The sequence below is a fragment of the Rattus norvegicus genome, chromosome 13, assembly GCF_021556685.1.
Source record: "Rattus norvegicus strain SHRSP/BbbUtx chromosome 13, alternate assembly SHRSP_T2T, whole genome shotgun sequence".
NCBI classification, from domain to species: Eukaryota; Metazoa; Chordata; class Mammalia; order Rodentia; family Muridae; genus Rattus; species Rattus norvegicus.
The window spans coordinates 91,840,050-91,857,137 of NC_141546.1; the positions used below are offsets into that span (position 1 = coordinate 91,840,050).

The 17,088-nt window shown below is 41.8% G+C and overlaps 1 long non-coding RNA gene and 1 pseudogene across 1 annotated transcript in view; one reads left to right on the forward strand and one right to left on the reverse strand.

The window, feature by feature from the left end:
* Positions 1–2,431: 2,431 nt before the first annotated feature.
* Positions 2,432–2,775, forward strand: LOC148001832 (large ribosomal subunit protein eL34 pseudogene; annotated as a pseudogene).
* A 542-nt stretch (positions 2,776–3,317) lies between these two features.
* The window catches only part of LOC134481599 (uncharacterized), a 49,979-nt gene continuing 36,208 nt past the window's right edge, over positions 3,318–17,088 (reverse strand). Inside the window, exon 3 of the long non-coding RNA XR_015636197.1 lies at positions 3,318–3,530. This is a non-coding gene — a long non-coding RNA (uncharacterized LOC134481599). The remainder of the gene's footprint in view (positions 3,531–17,088) is intronic.

Below are 17,088 nucleotides of genomic sequence, written 5' to 3' on the forward strand. Positions count from 1 at the left end.
AGGGTGACAGACCAAAGCCCATAACTCCCTTTAGGAAACACCCCCAATGACCTATCCTCCTAACTCTCAAAAGACCCCACCTTTATGCCAATAGCACGGCGGGCTGGGGACCAGGCCTTCGATACAGGCACGCAGGCCTTGGAGGACATTCAAGGTACAAGAACATTGCCACACAGCATCCCATGTAGGACTATGTCACATTTAAACAGGAAAGTGTGCTTGCAGGGTGGCTCAGAGGGAAAAGGTGCTTGCTGGTGACCAAAGCTCAGCTTCTAGACTACACATGGTGGGAGAAGAGAATCAATCACTACAAACTCTCCTCTGACCTTCAAAGATGTGGCATAGAATGTGCCCCCCATACAAAAGATAGATAGATAGGTAGATAGATAGATAGATAGATAGATAATAGATAGATAGATGATAGATAGATAGACAGATAGATGATAGATAGATAGGTAGATGATAGATGGATGATAGATAGATATAGATGATAGATGGATGATAGATAGATAATAGATAGATATAGATAATAGATGGATGATAGATAGATATAGATGATAGATAGATGGATGATAGATAGATGGATGATAGATAGATAGATAGATAGATATAGATGATAGATGGATGATAGATAGATAAGTGTTAAAGCAAAAAAGAAAGAAAAGAAAACCTATATGAATGGCTATTTAAGTGGCAATCATTGTGGGGTAGTTATAAAAATGCTTCTATGAACATACTTGAATGCCACTTAGTACACAAATATATGCATTTCTCTGGGATGATTACATAAATTAGAAATGTTAGCTCTGTATAGATGTATATATGCTTGACTTTGTTTGTTCGAGTTTCCTCATGTCCTGGAAGCGTACCTTTACGACAAACTGGAATTTATGCTATTACTTGGTATTTCATTGCAGGAGAATGTGTCATTTTCAAGGTTAATTAATAATTCTTACAAATATATTCAGAACTTCATGATAAAATTCGCTAAATTCCATTTTGAGTACAGTAATTCAGCAGCACATATGTATATACATATTTATGAGCATAACAATTTACAGATAAATTGTTATATTTGTCTTATTAGTGAATTTTATTTTATGTTATTTTGCCATATGATGAGTAACTCCTTCTAGTTCCTCTGTTCCACTGGTATAGAATGGAGAGGTAGTGCTTTTTCTGAAGGGAAATTATTAATTAATTGCATAATATTTAATGATCCTTTACTCCTCTTTACTCACATCATAGAGGCTAGAATATTGGCTGTCGTGATTAGAACATATGATACAAAAGAGTAAAAGACTCATTCACAATAGCCAAAATGTGGAACGGCATAAATATCTATCAGCCGATGAGTGACAGTGTGACATACATACATAATGGAATATTACGGCATCACGAAGTACTGCCAAGCAGAATGCAAGTACTGCACAACCTCACTCATATGTGGAACCTTTCAAAGTTCATCTCGTAGAAACCGAGGATGGAATGGTGGTTACCAGAAGAGTCTCGCTGCCTGAGCTGTCAAAATGGCCGCACCTCTCAAAACCACTGCATTTCCCACCTCAGCCTGCAGCCTTCACAGGAGCTGTCCACAGTAGCAGCATCTCTTTTCCCTCCATAACTTAATACCACAGCAGGAGCTGTCCCACAGGAGCTGTCCACAGCAGCGCCTCTCCAAGCTCCCCAAGCAGCTGAGCAGCAATGGGGCCTCAGCTGGGAGATCTTCCCATCCCAACTCACGGGCCTGATAGAGAGGTGCAAAAAGCCACTGATCCCTGAGCAGAAACACCTACCAATTGCTGAGTTTCCCACAGAACCCCACAATTCCCTGAGCTTCCCCACAAAACCTGCCAATCCCTGAATTGGAAAATCCATGAATCCTTAACCCCCCACCCCGCCCCCATCCCAAGCTCAGCTCTTGAAATCCCACCAATCCTCGCTTTGGAAATCTCTCTCCTGAAAAGCTCCGCCCACTAAGAAATCCTTTATAGACCCTGCTCTTTGTTCAATTCCCTGCTGTCCACTCCGGGGGAGCAAAGGAAGCCACCCCGGATTCATCCTTCTACATCCTGAACCCGCCAATAACTCTCTTTCCTGAGATTTTCTGCCTGGTGTGACTCTCTCATTGGAAGAAGCTAAGAAGCAATGAAGAGAAGAAGGGAGAAAAAAACAAAAACAAAAACAAACAAACAAACAACAGAAAAAAAAAACTGAAGTGGAGCAAGGCTAAGGTTCCCGAGCTCCTCCCCTGGGGATACCTTCCCCTGAGAGCTATAATGCCACTGCTGAGCCACTCAGAGCTGTGTGGTTCCTGGGCTTCCAATTCTTACGGAGAAGGGAAACAGAAGGATCAGGAGAAGCTTCAGGCAGGTGGAAGTAAAAAGTCCCGATGGAGCTCTTCCGGGGATGGTGCTTGGAGGCTCTCAGGATGGTCCAGCGTTTGACATACCGTCGTCATATGCTTTCCTACAATACAGCCTTTAACAAAACTAGGCTGTCTGGAACCCCTGGCAACAGGATTGTTTACCTTTACACCAAGACGGTTGGGAAAGCACCTAAATCCGCACGTGCTGGGAGACCCAAAGTCCTTATGAGACTGTCTAAGACAAACAAGCACGTCAGCAGGACCTATGGTGACTCCACGTGTGCCGTGTGTCCATGACAGGATCAAGCGGGCTTTCCTTACCGGGGAGCAGAAAAATCATTGTGAAAGTGTTGAAGGCACAAGCACAGAGTCAGAAAGCAAAACAAATATGCAACCTTTTTAAGTAATAAAAATCAAGACTTGGTCAAAAAAAAAAAAAGGTCCCGATGTATTGCTCTGTAGTTTGATCATATGTAACAATAATTCACTGTACCTTTTTCCAGTGGCTCAGTTGAGCTGAGCCTTTTTAGGTAGCTCAATTGGTCTTTGTTTCTTCAAAGGGGTTCGTTTCGTTTGTGCTCCTTTCGAGTGGCTGGACTAGTCTCCGGGTGACTTTCAGAATTATACCCTTGATAATTATTTTATACTCTTGAGGAAAGACAGGCCTAGGTAATACGATCAGTTTCAGGGACTTCCGGAAGCTATTCTGAGTTGTTTACTTCCCACTTAATGAGATTCCCTGAAGGATGGAGTATTTCCTCTCCCCTTAGAACGTTTTTATTGTTTGTTTGTTTTGTTTTTTTGTTGGTTTTTTGTTTTGTTTTGTGTTTTGGTTTTTTTTTTTAGTTTTTGGTTTTTGGTTTTTTGTTGTTGTTTTATTTTGTTTTGTTTTGTTTTTTGTTTTTTGGGGTTTTTTGGGGGGAGGGGTTTAAAACTTCTCCCAAAAACATCCTGTCTTAAAATATCCTTTTATTTCACTTCCCTTTTCACATCCTGTGTCTTAAGAAGTTTCACTCCAAGATGGAAAGGTTTTAAACTCAAAGGAAACCACTATACAATGTTGAATAACAGAAAACAGGAAATGAGATGTCTTCTGAGATCACTTACTCACGAACCTCATTAGAGTATTATCAGAGACTATTAATGTGTCTTCTAGACGAGTCTGTAAATAAATACACAATGAAGCAGAGTTAATAAAAGATTTTTAGGAATTGGGATTTGTGACTGATCTCAGCTTCCCTGTGTGAAATTTTGGGGAAATATGTAGTAATACTTTCTTGCCATTCATTAAAAAAAAAAATCAAGAAAATACTATTGTTTATATCATTTTGAGGGTTCATTTTATGGGTCAACTTGACTGGGCTGAGAAATACCTAGATAGCAGGTAATCCATGATTTCTAGGGGTATCTGAGGGAATATCACCAGGGCTTGTTCAGTATAATGACCAAAGACAACAATTCCCACAATGGTGACTGGTTGTCATCCAGCCCCGTGAAGGCCTGGTAGAAACAAAAAGGTGGAGAAAATCCACATGATGGAGGAGGCTTGTTTACCTTGAGTGGCCCAGCAAGCAAAAAGGAGAAAAAGAAACAACTGACCAGGCACCCATAATACCCTTCAAGGGCCATATTGTCAGTGAGATAACTTCCCTCTATTTAATAGGTCCCCTAAGACCAAATGTTCCAACACAGACTGAGTGACGTTCTTATTTTTCTTACTCAGTTTGGTGGCTGACTTAGTTGTCCACCTTGACAAAACCTTGGATCACCTAGGACTCAACCTCTGATGACGTCATTGAAGGAGTTTCTACACTAGGTTCACAGAGGCAGACAGTCACACCTAGCTGTGGACCGTACCATTCATGGGCTGGGTCTTGGACTTAGTAAAAAGGGAAAGTTAAACCGAGGACCAGTACTGTTCTCTGCTTCCTGACTGTGGACACCATGTGACCAGCCACCTCAAGTTTCTAACACTGTGTCTTTCCAAACAGGATGGACTGCGCTTTTGATCTTTGAGCTCAAATAAATCCTTCTTTCATTAATTTGATTTTGTTGGGTATTTTGAAACAGCCATGATAAAAGTGTCAATTTGGGACTTCTGTGATTGCTTCTGGGTCTCAAGCCTGTAGACCAAGACTTGCACATCTCCCCAAGTACCACATCCCAATTCCTCCAAGACCTACTGGTAGTTACCTCCAGGCCTCTGGTCCTTAGCCCTGATGATTCAGACTAAAGTGTTTTCCCTGGTCCGTCCTTGTATATGACAGGTCATGGTGATTCTTAGGTCCCACCATCCTACTCTATGGAACAGGGTCATGGGTGTATTAACTTCCATTTCTGCCTTTCTGTCACGTATGTATTTTTCTTTAAAAAAGAGTGAATTTGCACATTTTTAACTAAATTTTCTTTTATATTTATTTAAAGTGTGTGTGAGAGGGACATACTTGCCCATAGAGTGCACATTGACGGTCAGAGGACAGTTTGAGAAAGTGAGTCCTCTCCTTCCATTACGTGGGGTCTGGTGTTTGGGCTCAGTCATTCATTTTGGTATCAAGTGCCTTCATCTACTGGCATAGTTCACCAGCCCAGCTTACTCTGTAATTAGTTCTTCTATACAGTGTAAGGACAAGGAGCGATTGAATGTATTTTTGTCACATATGGATATATAGTTATAAGTCTCACATACACACATACATACACACACACATACACACACTCGCACATTCTCACATGCATGGCTCTATCTCTAGAGTCTCTAATTTCATTAATTCAGATGTCCATCCATATTTATGTGCATATCACACTGTGTTAATTATGGTAATTTTATAATAAGTCTCAAAATCAAGTAGTTGTAAAATTTTCAAACATTGCCACTCTTTAAAATTATTCTGACTGTTCTGGATTATTTTCGTTTCTGCGAAGATTTTAGAATCATCTTGTCAGTTTACACACAAACACACATGCATGAGTGAACACACCCCACTGGTAGTTTTTAATCAGTACTGCACAGAATCTCAAAATCAACTAGCAGAGGAAAACACATCTTTAAAATATTGTCATTTCCAATTCATGATCATGACATATGCTTGTACTTTTTAAAAGTATGAAGCTCATGTGCTCCAAATTTTATCTCTAATATAACCGTGATGAGGACACGGCTCAGTGGCAGATCACTTGTCTGACATGCATGAGGACCCAGGTTCCACCTCCAGCACAAAGAATCGAGTTCCTGATGAAATAAGCTTAGGTCCTTTCTCTATCTGTACCCTCTCCTTTTTAAGCATCCATCCTTACCTTTTATCTTTCTATCATAGGATGATGTCATATCAAGGTCCTTCATAAATAATGCAGGTCTCTTTTCAAATAAGTCTTAGGTTTTGATGTTCAGGTCTTATACATTTGCTAATTTTATTCTTAATTGGTTTTTAAGCTATCAGAAATAGAACTTCTTCAAGCAGTATTACAGAGCAATAGTGATAAAAACTGCATGGTATTGGTACAGAGACAGACAGATAGACCAATGGAATAGAATTGAAGACCCAGAAATGAACCCACACACCTATGGGCACCTGATTTTTGACAAAGGTGCCGAAACCATTCAATGGAAAAAAGATAGCATTTTCAGCAAATGGTGCTGGTTCAACTGGAGGTCAACATGCAGAAGAATGCAGATTGATCCATGCTTATCACCCTGTACAAAGCTTAAGTCCAAGTGGATCAAGGACCTCCACATCAAACCAGACACACTCAAACTAATAGAAGAAAAACTAGGGCAGCATCTCGAACACATGGGCACTGGAAAAAATTTCCTGAACAAAACACCAATGGCTTATGCTCTAAGATCAAGAATCGACAAATGGGATCTCATAAAACTGCAAAGCTTCTGTAAGGCAAAGGACACTGTGGTTAGGACAAATCGGCAACCAAAAGATTGGGAAAAGATCTTTACCAATCCTACAACAGATAGAGGCCTTATATCCAAAATATACAAAGAACTCAAGAAGTTAGACCGCAGGGAGACAAATAACCCTATTAAAAAATGGGGTTCAGAGCTAAACAAAGAATTCACAGCTGAGGAATGCCGAATGGCTGAGAAACACCTAAAGAAATGTTCAACATCTTTAGTCATAAGGGAAATGCAAATCAAAACAACCCTGAGATTTCACCTCACACCAGTGAAAATGGCTAAGATCAAAAACTCAGGTGACAGCAGATGCTGGCGAGGATGCGGAGAAAGAGGAACACTCCTCCATTGTTGGTGGGATTGCAGACTGGTACAACCATTCTGGAAATCAGTCTGGAGGTTCCTCAGAAAATTGGACATTGAACTGCCTGAGGATCCAGCTATACCTCTCTTGGGCATATACCCAAAAGATGCCCCAACATATAAAAAAGACACGTGCTCCACTATGTTCATCGCAGCCTTATTTATAATAGCCAGAAGCTGGAAAGAACCCAGATGCCCTTCAACAGAGGAATGGATACAGAAAATGTGGTACATCTACACAATGGAATATTACTCAGCTATCAAAAACAACGGCTTTATGAAATTCGTAGGCAAATGGTTGGAACTGGAAAATATCATCCTGAGTGAGCTAACCCAATCACAGAAAGACATACATGGTATGCACTCACTGATAAGTGGCTATTAGCCCAAATGCTTGAATTACCCTAGATGCCTAGAACAAACGAAACTCAAGATGGATGATCAAAATGTGAATGCTTCACTCCTTCTCTAAAAGGGGAACAAGAATACCCTTGGCAGGGAAGAGAGAGGCAAAGATTAAAACAGAGACTGAAGGAACACCCATTCAGAGCCTGCTCCACATGTGGCCCATACATATACAGCCACCCAATTAGACAAGATGGATGAAGCAAAGAAGTGCAGACCGACAGGATGTAGATCTCTCCTGAGAGACACAGCCAGAATACAGCAAATACAGAGGCGAATGCCAGCAGCAAACCACTGAACTGAGAATAGGACCCCCGTTGAAGGAATCAGAGAAAGAACTGGAAGAGCTTGAAGGGGCTCGAGACCCCATATGTACAACAATGCCAAGCAACCAGAGCTTCCAGGGACTAAGCCACTACCTAAAGACTATACATGGACTGACCCTGTACTCTGACCTCATAGGTAGCAATGAATATCCTAGTAAGAGCACCAGTGGAAGGGGAAGCCCTGGGTCCTGCTAAGACTGAACCCCCAGTGAACTAGATTGTTGGGGGGAGGGCGGCAATGGAGGGAGGGTTGGGAGGGGAACACCCATAAGGAAGGGGAGGGGGGAGGGGGATGTTTGCCTGGAAACCAAAGAATTATTATTAAGTATTAAATAAATTAAAAAAAAAGAAATAGAACTTCTTTAAACACTTGACTTTCTAATTAATTTTTGCTAGCATATAGAAATGAGACTAGCACTTATGTGCTGATCCCATATGATAGGATTTTGCTGTTTGAACTTAGGAATTGTAAGTTTTATATAAACTTGTGGTGATGGTTAATCTTGACTTGCCAACTTGACCGAATTTTGAATGAACTAAGAGACTTATCTCCGTGTTGGTGTAGGGGGTTACTTGCTGGGACTAGCTGAAGCTGGGAAGGCCCTTGTCCAGAGGGGACTGTACCTTCCAGCAGCACAGATTCCAAGGTCTGGAGGGAAACCATTGCTGCTTTTGCCTGCCTGCCTTCATTCCCTGCTGGTGAGGGAGTCCACTGTGGCTGCTGCCTCCACCGCTTTCCTTTGCTGGCATTGGAACCCAGCTTCTTCAGTCTTTCAACCCAGACTGAGACCAGTGGCTCTGCAGGCATCCTCCAGGCTGTCCTACCAAGACATCTAGCCTTGTGGACTGAGCAGCTGCTGGACTCTCAAGCAGGCACATAGCCAGCACTGTATAAGTCAATTTAAAACCAATTCTTCAGTAGTGTGTGTGTGTGTGTGTGTGTGTGTGTGTGTGTACCCTAATGCACCCCCTGTGTATATGATCTCATCAGCAAAACAAAAGGAACCGTTTGGTTTCTCTTCTTTCCAGTGCGTGAGCATATATTCCTTTGCTTTAGAACTGATGGGAGTGATCAGAGAGGGAAAGGCCCTTCACTGCTAAGTTGAAAGTCAACTGAAACATTTCCGTGACACTCTCTCTCTCTCTCTCTCTCTCTCTCTCTCTCTCTCTCTCTCTCTCTCTCTCTCCCCCCTCTCTCTGTTTCTCTGTGACAACTGAGAAAGTCTCTCCATTCCTACTTTGATCACAATTTTTATTATAAATTGAGTTTGATTTTGTTAAAAGCTCTCTTTCACCCACTGGAAGCGATTGACTCCTTCTTTCTTCCGTCAGGATAGTAAGTTACATCCGCCCATAATGTATTTCTGCTATTTGCACATATGCCTAAGGGTGCATGTGAAAGTTGCAGGGCTTCTTGTGGGTCCTGTTTCTCTCTTCCACCATGAGAGTCCCCAGCTCAGATTGTCAGGCTTGGTGGCAAGTGCCTACACCTGCCAAGCCACATGGGCCCCACCAGTGGGTTTGGGATTTTATTTGTTTTTGTTTGTTTTGTGTTAAACTAATCTTGCATCAATTTACTTAGACGTGCCACGTTGTTCATTTTATATATTGCTGACTTTTATTCTTTAAAGGATACCACATTTCTTCTCATGAAAGATGATACTCTATAATATTATCTTCTTTTAATGTTTTCTTTTCTAAGGATACGTTTTTCTTATACAATGAATTAGAAAGTATTTTCCTTATTTTCTGAAAGAGGTTGCATAAAATTGATACTTTCTGTGTCGTGAATATTTCATAGAATCCACCAGGAGAGCTCTCTGGACCTGGAGGTTGGTTTTTTTGTTTTTGTTTGTTTGTTTGTTTTTTGTTTTGTTTTGGTTTTGGTTTTTGGGGCTTTTTTGTTTTGTTTTTGTTTTTATCTTTCATGCCCTCCCTACCATGGAAGGTTTTTAAATTGTAAATATCTTTAATGGACATCAGGTGTTTCTGACAGCGGTTTCTTCTATGTCAGTTTGGGCTTGTGCCCTTTAGCAAGGAGGCTCCATTTGCATAAACTGGTGTTTGTGTTAAATTAATCATAATATCTTCTAGTGTCTGTCCATGTATAATGAAGTTAACCCTTCTTTCATTCCTAATGCTGATAATTTGTTTATTTGTTTTTTACCTAGTCAAATTGGAGCCTTGTTAATACTTGTTAAAAAAACAAACAAAAAACACTTCAATTTCTTTAAACATAAAAAGAAAATTCTTTTAAAAATACTTTATAGAGTATAGCTTTTATTACGTTTGAAGATTTATTTCTGTTATTTTTAAGTCATGTATACTTGTGGGTATATGCATGCAGAGGTCATTGTGTCCTCTGGAACTGGAGTTACAGTCGTGGGCTGTTATGTAGGTGCTGGGAACTGAGTTGAGGTCCTCTGAAAGAGTGGCTTATGCTCTTAGCTGATCCATCTTTTTTGTTCTTTTCTTTTTTTCAGAGCTGGGGACCAAACCCAAGCGCTCTACCACTGAGCTAAATCCCCAACCCCGCTGATTCATCTTTTAAGCCCCACAGAGTTCTTAATGTCATACAGGTGACCCCAATGCAAAACCAGGATTGTATCCATTTGTAGACTCTTGATATTGGCTAATTCCTCTTTTACACTCACCTTGTATGCTGTCTCTTCACTTTCTTCTCATCTACTCACTTAACATGTATTTTATACTCAATATGGGAAAAAGCACGCAAGCCATAGAGCCACAAAGTCTGTGCTCTTTAGAGCTCATACTTGGGAACTGAGACAATCTGGCAGTTATCAGATCAGGTATGATGCTGCACTGTGCTTAATTCTAACATTCAGGTGACTGAGTCAGGAGGAACAAAGTGTTGGGTTTTGTTTTGTGTAATGAAATAAGCTTTTTCTGTGCTTTCCGAAGAGGAATGGGAGAGACTTCTTTATAGAGATAGAAATTCTGCACTGTGTTCTTTTCTAAAAGACAATTGTTTCTCTTCTCAGCTTCTTTGTTTATGGTTTCAGCCTGTGTCCCAAACTGGCCTTGAACTCACTATTTTCCTGCCTTTACTTCCCAAGTGCCAGGATTACATGTGGTGACATGCTACCTCTCTTCCTATCTTTCTAGTAGATTCTCTCTTTATGTTCTTCATCCTCTATCAACATTTATCATCAGTGGGAGACCTTGTTTTATGAGAAGATTCAGTTAGTTTTGAGTGTTTATAGGACCCAGTCTACTCCATTGGCTCTTGTTACACCGTGAGACATTGTTACACTTCTCCAAGACCTGGGATGGGTACTTTCACTGATACTGAACTTCCCTTGATCTCAGGCCTGCTAAGAGCTTATTTGCAATTGGTCCTTTCCTCCTAGTGCAAATGTGAAATGGGTTCACAGGAACACTTTGCCATCTAGATGTTTGTGTAGCTGTCTCCTCTGGATCTTGTGCTGACTATCCCAGTGGCTCTTTATGCTTTGGGAGGAATTTCAGAGATTATAAGTACTGTCCCTGCGGCCACTTTCCCACATTCTCTCTGATGTTTCAGTTATGCCTGCAGACCCACAGAAATATATTTACTAGCTGCCTCTTTCCTTTAGACATGACCTCATTAGCCCTTCGTAGTTTTCATATGTTGTGGCACAAAAGACATTTAAGACTTAATGTAAACATTTTCTCCTTACTCAGATTTTAAGTAGATATTTTTACCAAGTTTTAATTCCTTTTATCCATGGGATTTTTCTACCTAGGTTGTGGGTGATTTAAAAAAAAAAAACCTGAACTTGTCCCTTCCAAGAAGGTTCATAATTGTACCAGTCAGCTACCTGGGCAAGGAGAAGCTCTTCAAAATGCTCACCGTCAGCACCAATTGTATCCCTCAGTGTTTGGTGGCTGTCAGCAGTGAGAGCATGTGGGTAAGCCAGCACAGTGTAGACAGCACCCTCTGACATTACAGCTCTATGTAAGCCTAGAGCATACACCCTTACAGGTGTACAGCCTGTGTAGACCTGAAGTATCTGGAGTCCTTAGCCCTTAGTAGCAGCTGGCATTACAGCTTTTAGGCCAGTGGTTCTCTAATGCGGTGACCCTTTAATACAGCTCCTCACGTGTGGTAACTTCCAACCACAAAATTATTTTTGTTGCTACTTCTTTTTTGTCTTTTTTCTTTCCCCCGGAACTGAGGACCGAACCAAGGGCCTTGCGCTTGCTAGGCAAGCGCTCTACCACTGAGCTAAATCCCCAACCCCTTGTTGCTACTTCTTAACTGGAATTTTGCTACTGTAAAGTAAATATCTGTGCTTTATGGTGGTCTTAGGTGACCCCTGTGACAGGGTCATTCAAACCCCAAAAGGTCTCAACCCACAGGTTGAGAACTGCTTGTCTAGGCAATTGCAAGTATTGAATTCCTCAGCCCTTGGCAGTAGCTACAACGACCAGACCTGGCTTGACCCTAAGAGATTGCTACTGTATGGAGCTCTTCCAGTGACCAGAACCTGCCGTTTCTCTTTAGCTCTTTGCAACCCGCTAGACATCAGGAGTACCTTCAATAACAGATTAAAGAACTTGTTAACACCAATAGCAATTTTATCAGATTGAAATGCTGCTTTAAAAGTGCTTGAAGGACACTCAGAAGCCCAAGAAAAGATAGATCCCCCTCCTCTGCTCTAATAGTAGAAACAGTCTCCACTAAGACTGCTGTATCTTCAACATGAAAGCATGAGAAATGGTCTCATGAGATAGGGTCTCACCAAAGAGAAGGGGAAACAGGATATCATAAACCAGAACCAAATGTGAAAACGAATTACAAGGGTTAGTAAACAAGTGGGATACAGTGTGCAAGAGAAGCCGGAGGGGAAGGAGAGAAACGAGCTAATCATGTCAATAATTTCCAGGTAGAGGGTTGGGGATACACAAGCTCTTGTTTGACTTGTAGAAAAACCCAGTCTCCATGTGGAGCAATCCTAATTATTCCAGTCTCGGAGTGTGGAGACCGAAGTTCAGAGAGTTTGTTGAAGGTTATATCACCGATACACAAATATTCTTTTTCTGAAGGAATGGCTTTTCAACTTGTTTCATTTTAAAGACAAAGCACGAAACAGAGCACCCGAAAGTCAGTGACCTTCCAGGTTGTTCGTGGTTGTTCGCTTGCTACAGCTGGGATTAACTCAAACCAAAAAACGGGAAGACCCACTTCTAATCAAACCTCTGAGGGGAAAAGGCACACCTCTAATCTAGTCCACGCCTTCTGCCGGAAGCCCTTCAGGATTCTAGTGTACACTGAAGACCAGCAAAACACCCAGCCTTGCTTGTGGGGCAGCCAATTACTGATTGGACCTTGCTGAATTAGTTGGACCACGACAGCCTGTAAGTAATTCTAATCATATATATGTGTATGTATATATATATACACACATATATATTTCATTCTAAATATAAAATATTTCATTCTATATATAAAATATAAAATATGCATATTCATTCTATATATGAGTATATATTCATTCCATGTGTATATACATACATATATATTCATTCTATAAGTTCTGTTACTCAAGAGAACACTTATTAATGCATACAGTCTTACCAGGAAAAATCTATAGTTACTCACACACATACACATTTGTTGTTTGTAATTTGCAGCTGCCTGAAAGGAAGGCTTATGTCTTTTGCTAAAGTTGGGGGATTTTCCTGTTTTTTTGCCCCTCCCCATTTGGCAGAGAGCTAAATCACTTCCTGCAGTACCAGCTGCATCCCAAAGACACGATGGTGAGGCAGGAGTAGTTGAGTTTTCTATATGGAGCACCTCTCACCAAACCTGCTTCATACTTCAGCCAAAGGGGCATTCTTTGACCTCAACTACACGGTCTCCACGTTCCAGTTCAATTCTACTCCCAAGTGGTCCATGCCACAGTCAAGGTGGAGAAAAAGCAGCTTGTGAATAAGGGGAAGGCCAGCTCCCTTTTCCAGGCCTGAGAGTCCATATCTGAGTCAGGTTGACTCCTGCTGGGATAAAGCAACTCGACCAGAAGCAGTTGTGGAAGGAAAGGACTTATTTGGCCCTCACCTCCACGGCACAGGTCATGATCAAAGGAAGCCAGGAGGCCAAGTTTAGAGCAGAGACTGAAGGAACGGCCATTCAGAGCCTGCCCCACATGTGCCCCATATATATACAGCCACCAAAACTAGATAAGATGGATGAAGCTAAGAAGTGCATGCTGATAGGAACCGGATGTAGATCTCTCCTGAGAGATACAGCCAGAGCATGTCAGATACAGAGGCAAACGCTAGCAGCAAACCACTGAACTGAGAATGGGACCCCCAGTGGAGGAATTAGAGGAAGGACTGAAAGAGTTGAAGGGACTTGCAACCCCATAAGAACAACAATGCCAACCAACCAGAGTTTCCAGGGACTAAACCACTACCCAAAGACTATACATGGACTGACCCTGGGCTCCAGTTGGGCTCCATATGTAGCGGAGGATGGCCTCATTGGACACCAGTTTAAGGAGAAGCCCTTTGTCCTGCCAAGGTTGGACTCCCAGTGCAGGGGAATGTCAGAGGGGGGAGTGTTAAGGGAGGGTGGATGGGGAGGCATCCTTATGAGGAAGGGGGAGAGGATAGGGAGCTTATGAACAAAAAACTGGGAAAGGGAATAACATTTGAAATGTAAATAAAGAAATATATCCAATAAAATACAAAAAAAATACAAGGCTTAGACCCAGCCCTATATCTGCTACTATATACTGAGCTGAGCTGATTAAACATGTGAGTTAAGGGCCAGACAGCAAATTCATGGCTCTGAGTTTACTGTTAGGGTGTTTTCAAGAAAGTTCATTAGAAATAGCTAAGAGTAGTTAATGGACAACAAGTTCAGATTACTGTACATAGATTTTTTTTCAAAAATATCAGAAATCCACAAAATGTGGCATTTAATGTTATTTATTTTATTGTTGAGACCTATCTGCTCCTAACAGCTCCCCTTTTGTGGATTCAAAGAAGAAATTGAGTGTCTCTGCCTCCAGGTGAGGTAATACATTGTGGCTAGGTAGCCACTGGGCAGAAATTGTTTATTTTTCTCTACAAAATACTGTCTAGAAAAGGACACACAGAATAGTTGACTGAAAACCTCTGCCAAGTCAGAATAATCAGTCCTTCAAAGTTCTGTGTTACAAATTCTGTCAGATGATCCAGGGCCAGAAGGCTGAAGACTGATGCTCTTATGTGTTGCTAACAGGGGACTATACAGGTAGACAGTTGTCTCTTCAACTTGTCTCAGTTTGGGAAGCAGTGTTAGGCTTCCTATATTTTCAGATAGTATTGGTTGTACTCAGATTTCTGACGGGGTTGAAGACTAATTATAGTCTCATAGCCCACCCAGGCTATTTAAAATTGAGAATACATATGTAATTAGTTTTCAGATAGTATACAAGCTAGCCAAGACACAACACATAGATTTTAAGCCTTTCTTAAGCTAGGATAGATAACAATGTACTATTTAATTGACAAAAATGATGGGCTGGGTGTTAGGTATTTTATACTTTATAATTACAGAATGGTAATAGTTGTGCTAGCTCACATTTGACAGAAAAGTTCTTTTTTCTGTCAGAAGGGGTGAAGTGTAGATTGTGTCTTTATGTAGCTGAAGACAGGCACAGGATAAGGAAAAGCCTGTGATTGGCCAGTAAAAAAGTAAGGTGGGCACAGAGTTTGAAGGGAGGAGAGAGAGGGGAGAAAGAGAGGGAAAGACCAAGATAGAGGAGGAGAAGGATGACTCAGATCTGTGTGGCCTTAAAGGGCCACAGGTAGTTATGAGTATTACATAAGGGACGGATTTTTATAGGACAATTTGTCTTATCTAGGTGGGAAGTTTTCATTAATATTAATTGGTTTAGAGTTTATTGTGTGGACGTTTTGTGGGGTGAGGGTTTACTGATATAAATCGGATTGCTAAATTATAAGCTTATTGAGTTTTTATTTTAACGGGTTAGTGGGGTTATATGACTACAATCATAGGGGGCAGATGCTGGGAACGTGGGTAGAGCCCCCAGCACGAGAGTAGCCCTCGGCAGCATGGGATAAAAAATGGGAGCTTGGGGGGTAGCAGTGAGACATTCTTTTGTTGACTAAGATGAAAATACCCCAGAGATGCCATGTGGCCCATTGGAGCTGGCACTAGTGTGGGACGGTAGATTCTTTATTTAATATTTACCGCAACAATCCCCCGCCCAAAACTGTAGTGTTGTAGCCATGAGGCTCAGAACATCCCTTCTGTGTCTACTGGGCTTCGGGAATCATCTGGGAGCTGGATGGCAATTCCAGTGGTGTGGTTTTCCATGTGCCTAACCTCAACACATCAGTCAGCTCTTTGGTTGTCTGCCTGGAGAAGGCTGCCAAGTGATGACACGGAGAAAATGATAAAGTGGGAATTGGAAGGGCATCCATGGGCTACAGCCAGAACAGAGCTGTCTCCGTTCTTCCCACCTTTGATGCTGGGTCTGCCATTTTCCTCAATAACCACATTTTCGAACTCGTTGTCTAACAACAGAAATGGGTACAAGCATCAGGGTGAAGAGACTTCAGGATCCATGTGGCCTCCAAGGGATGATGACTCTGGCATCGACCCCAGCAAGAACACAAGAGAAAATGGGGCCTTTCAGTGACAACAGAGTCCCTCCCTCGTCTCAGGGTCCATCACACAATGCACACATTGAGAATCTCTTCTCAGAGTTTCCATTCCAGAAGACCTGAGAAAGAAACTGTGCTTAAAGAGCTCTACTTTGTCATATGCCATCAATCTATTCCTTGTACTTTTTTTTCTGTGTGTACTGGATAAGTCTGAAAGGAGGAAACCCAATTAAGAAAATAAGTGGGCTTTAGGCAACCTTGTAGGGCATTTTCTTAATTAGTGATTGATGAGGAGGGCCAGCCCGTTTTGGGTGGTACCAGACCACACATACGAGTTACTTATCAGAATGTATGATACCTCTGAGAAGCTAACTGTCAGACTGAGAGAACAGGCTCTGGGGAACTAACTGTTTATGACCTCAAGGTGTCCAGATTAGCCCAGCTAACAAGCCCGAAGAGAATGGGGACTTCAGTCTTTTTGATACAAGGAAATGAATTCTACCAACTGCCACGTGGAATTGAAAGGCAAGTTGCAGAAAGAAATAGCTCATTGCTGGCACCTTGATCTCAGGTTTGCAAGATCTTGATGTGAGGACTTAGCTAGCCTACACCTGGACTACTGATCTCCTGGGAGAATAAAAGCCTGAGTTTTTAAACGGCTACATTGTGATTGTTTGTTCAAGGACAACACAAAACTGATAGTGGAATGGCGCTGGGGTTTGGCTTTGATGCTGTTGGCCAGACCCCAATGCCCATAGGGCTCACCAAAGGGTCACATGGTCAGCATTTTAGCAAGATAGAACTTTGGAGGTGGAGGTGTGTATGAGTTTTCTAGGAGACATTCTGAGAGTCTGGGAAAACACAAGAAACTATCCGTCCTTTCTTCATCTTCCAGATCCAGAAGCCAGGAAGAAGGAAGGGGGCCTACTTATTGGCCAAGATGGCTGATCAGGATGGGTGCAGATACGATTTTAGGCCATGGGCCTGAGGTATGCCCTCACCAGTGTCCTACAGAACTCCCCATATGGCTTTGGGCAGCTCTGAACTTAACCCTGGTAGCCAGCCTATGTCTTATGTTATGAACTGAATTTGGGTTGGCT